Raw genomic sequence first — 5,076 nt, 5'->3', positions numbered from 1 at the left:
AGATGTGGAGTCATAGCTTCTCTGTACTCTCTGTTGCATAGAGCTAGGTATTTAAAACAGTGTAATGTGACTGCTACACATTTTACATTCACACCTACTTACTAATGGCTAGTTCAGAGTTGCAGTGCCCCAGACGGGAATTCCTATTGATTCTGCATAGAAATAGTAATAAAATACAATGCAGACCAAAGCTAACAAGTGTCTCAGGTGATAAAGAGAAGTCAGTGAATGATATAGTTAAGAGTTTCTTTTATGCTTCAAGCTCATGCATCTCTTTTGTCCCCTATATATCACCGGCAGTTGCTGACCACAGCTGCTGCAGGCCTCTTGGGGACTTTTGTAACTGGAACCCTTTAGGAACCTCAAACTTCAGTGGGAAAAGACATTAATGTGGTGTGGAGAAAAGATCTTGTATACTCTCATAAATTTAGCAAGATACTTATGTATTTCACCAGCCTGAATGTAAAGAGTCACTAATAAAATATTTGGCAAAATTTCTCTGGAATGCTGTCACATTCCAGTAAGCATGAAAACACCAGAAAACCAAGAACAGGAAAAATAATGAACTTCAGCTTTTAACTTCAGTGTCTAAAGGTTTTGTTTGTTTGTTTGTTTGTTTTTCTAAGTGTAGAAAATTTATGCATTTGAAAGATTCTTGTAGAGGTTTTTCCCTGATATATCGGCACTGAAGATATCAGGCTCAATTCTATGGAAAAAAAAAAATATATATATATATATATTTATATATCTTTTTTTTATATTTACATCCAGAATAGACATTTACATTTAGAATATGTACCTCAACCAAACATAGCCTCTAAAAGTACTGTAGTTTAAGCTGGTCACTTCTGACATCCCTGCAGAGATATATGCACCTTCAGGGCAACGATTCATTTGATTCATTCCATCTGCTGATAGGTGTCCGAGGCAGGCAAGACTGCAGCTTTCACCCTAACAATTACTGGGAGATCCTAGGTGCCTAAATTTTCAGGAAGCTATCACTGAGCAAGATGAATCACCTTTTTATTTATAGGTGTCAAACATTTAAGAGCTTTGCTAGTCTCTTCACAACAACAAGGACGCTGATGAGCATGGCCATGTGTGTATACATATGCATATATATATGCATCAGGAAGCACTAGTTTACCATTTTACACTGAAAGGATTGAGCCAAAGATAGTTTACAGTATTTTTTTAAAGACATTTAGGAAATGACTGCATAGCCAAGACTAGCTCTTAGCTCTTTTCAAGTACCTTGCCCACTAAACTATTCAGCTATCATTTGCCTCCAATGGATGACTACTATTCAAATTGATGTGCTGAGTTTTTAGATGTAGAAATATTCATACTATGGCTTTGAAAACAGTGGGTATATCCAGGGTCTATAAAAGATTTAGCTCATTCTGTGACTTTGTCTACTCAGAAACCAGCAGTATGGTGGTTAAAAACACTGAGAAGTCATTAAAGGGGCTGACAATGGTGCTGCCAAAGTTTTGCTTCATTGCTAGTAGCTGTGCCGCATTAAAGCTAGTCTAGACATCACTAACCAAGCTGTCTTTATGCAGCGAAGATACCTAGCCTAAGAGAAAGGGTGTTTAGAGAGCACACAAGAAAAAGGATTTGGCACTCCTAAATTGGAACAGACAAGAATTCATAGGATAGTCTTGTGCTGACCGTGGCAAGATCAAAGAAATACTGTGATGTGGATGTGCTGTTTTCTTATGCAGCACTTCTTAGGCTGCATAAAGTAGCAGTTTTTAAACACAGTAATTGCCACAACTTTCATATACCTCTGCAGACAGAGTTAATGTAGAGAGAAAGGAAGCTACCCAGAAGGGGGGAAAGTAAGAGTGTGTTAGCAGGGTTCTCCTCTGAAAAAAAAAAATGTAGAAATATTTCTATTGAATTATGGGATTCATAATATGTGGTTTCAAAAGAGCTGACAAAGGTGGCATAACCTTTGCTACTTTTAGAAAGAAGAATGAATGTAAAACAAATGGTAAGCAACAAATTGAATACTAAAGTGGGAATAAAATGTTCCTGATCGAGTCACTTCCAATGTTCAAAAGTTTAGACAGAAATTATGAGGATAAGTGCAAGGATACCAACAACACTTAAAATAATGGCTGATGTAATTTGAGTCACAGTATATTTGCTCTTTATCTGCAAAAGAACAGATGCTCTGACTAGTTCCAAATTATGAAATTGTAGTTTCAAAAAACATTCTTCTCTCCAGTAAGCAGATTTAAAATTTAAATTAGTCTCTCTATGTTGTATTTAAATCAGCTACTTTTTTCTTGACATCTATAGAGTTTGCAGGAAGAACAGACTCCTGTGTTTTCTATTAAGGCACAGGTCTCAGAAAATAGTTTTATTCACAATGAGTTGCAAGTGACCATTTAAAATAAAATAGGTCCTTTACCATCATGCAGATAGGTGTGATATTTATCATAAAGCATAGAAACTGACAATATTAAAAGAAAACATGCACAGGTCTCTCTCTGACTGATTTACCAGAAATTAATACATTTAATATAACTGCTTCCCTGCAGGTGACACTGTGACTCACTATAAAGTGCTCTTTTTTAGCCTACTTCAGAAACAAAGCACAACAAAAATACTGATTATTCCAAAGAAAATCTTCCCATGTCCAGAAGAAGGGAAAACTGACATCTTTCATTAAATTCCTTATTCTTCAAATTCTAAAACATTTCTTCAGCCAAGATGATGTCATTCTGAGAAACCTGAACTTCCAGATACATAAGTTATGAATGGAAAGCCACAAGAACTCAGCCACTTTTTTTCTTGTTTCATCCATTAGGACAGCATGATTGAAAGAGAGAGGGAGAGAAAGAGAAACAGTACTGTAGAATTTTGTGACTTAATTGTTCATTTTGGTGTGAAACTCAACACTATGTACGCATTTACGTAATATGCATTTCACTTAGAGGGTTGGGAGTGGGAATGGGCATGAAAATTCCTGAAGGAATCGGTGAAGAATAAAAAATTCCTACAGGAGAGTGTTACTTTACAAGACATAGCCATTGTAATAAGCAGATCTAAATAAGTGTAATGCTGCACAGATTATACTTTCAAACCTCTTCCTTGCATAAAATACACCAATTTAGATCTGGATTCCTAGATGCCTATACTTTCTGATTTATAGATTAGTGACTCAATTTCACACCCACCCTCTACTTGTTCTGCTGTGTCTACATGAACACAGCAATGACAGCAGCTTTACTTGGGATTGCATGAATAAAGGGAAATTGAAAAGTAGATCAATACTAATGCAATCACAGGGGAAAAAAAAATCTCATATCATAATATTGCAGAAGTTGAAGTGGAGTTGAAGGAGAACAGACAACAGAACTTGAGGAATACAACACAAACAACGTCATTACCAGTGAAATGAAGATGACGAGAGGAAATGTCTCAAACTGTCAGCCAGAAAGACGAGGAGAATACAGTGACAAATGAACTAGGCATGAGTGATTTCTAGAAAGAACAATGGGAATGGGAAGCATCAGATAACCCTTTGGCAAAGGGGTTTTGAAAAAAAAAAAGAAAAAGTGTGAATGGAGTAGTGTGATTAATCAAAGTGAAGTGCAGATCATAGAACAGGAAGTTCAAAGAAGATTGAGAAAATTACTTAATCAGAAAGCACCAGGAAAAGGACAGAATCTCTAGTCACTATCTAAAGAGCTTTACAAAGTAACATCCCCAGTTCAGAATACATATACTAGAAGCTGGGAAAGCATGCATTTAACTAGATAATATCAGGCAGATTAAAATAATTGGAAGGATGCAAAATGTACTACACGAGAACTAGCTCAGGTGGTTTGATGTTCCTAGTGAATGTATATGACACACAGATGTCATAAAATATTGCCTGTCCTTTTGGACTGCATGGAGCAAAAAGGCTTTCTTGGCAGCTCAGGCTATGCTACCTGTTGCAGAAACTTATATTTCTGGTAAATGAGTTCTTGTATCAGACAAACAGAGCCTGAGGAAAGAAGGGAGACCTGCCAACATTGCAGAACAGTCCTTTCCAGGAAAAGGGAAATACAAGTTTCAAGACCTCACCAGGGGGGATTCCTCCAAATGTTTTGAAGCACTCTTTAGAGGAAATTTATCTGAGACCAGAAACATAGGAATAGCATGATGAATCAGTCAGAGCAGGAGAAAGCTGGAGGAAAGGACATTTTTTGTACCTTATGACACCAGTCAAAGCTGAGCTCATAATTCATCTGTGTTACAGTCACCCATTATTGTTCTATTACTTCATTCCTCTATTCCTCCTTCTGCCTCAGCTTTCTCTTTTTCTGTGTATTCCAGCTCTTTCCCTTTCTGCTGTAAATAACCACGTGGTTCAGTTCTCCCTGGTTCTGGTTTAATTAACACCTATAAATTCAGATATTTGCATCAAATATTTTTCTGATATGATAATACCTTTTTTTATGAAGCTCTGAGAGTACTGCCAACAGAATGCAAATTCCCCAGGATCAAAAGATTTTGTTCAAGAGTAGATATCAAATACAAGTTTTCTAAATCTCATGTATTGTTTTAGCTTCATAATGTCTTCCAGTATTTCTTTTGCATGTGCCTGTCTACTTTGCTCCCCACACACCATCAAAAATATCTGGGATGTTCCTCTTATTTACAGCCAAGATACACAAAGTAGATATGTCCGAAAGTTTGTGGCTTTTGCTTTGAACTTGAAAATTTTTGCCAAGCATTACTTCAAATTGCTATGCTAGAATCAAATTGAATAGAATTGTGGTATCATCTTTAAAAGGCAACATGTCAGAAGATTAATTGTAATGCTGAAAATACAAGAAAAAAAAAAACTATGCAATTATTCTTGTTGTCTTGAGGAAATCATTAATCTTTCATTTGCAGCCAAGCAAACTGGAGATGATGGGTGGGCTCTGTAAAGGACAAGCGTTATGAGGATGTATGTGTTATGATTTTTTTTTTATTACTGCTACCAATTCACACAAGGAATTTGGCAACAAGTGATAGGCTACGTTGATGCTCAATTCCAATATAAAAAGTTCTGGCTCACTGACTATC

Source organism: Anser brachyrhynchus (assembly GCF_964034855.1).
Source record: "Anser brachyrhynchus genome assembly, chromosome: 2".
Taxonomy (NCBI): domain Eukaryota; kingdom Metazoa; phylum Chordata; class Aves; order Anseriformes; family Anatidae; genus Anser; species Anser brachyrhynchus.
This window is presented reverse-complemented; position numbering follows the sequence as displayed.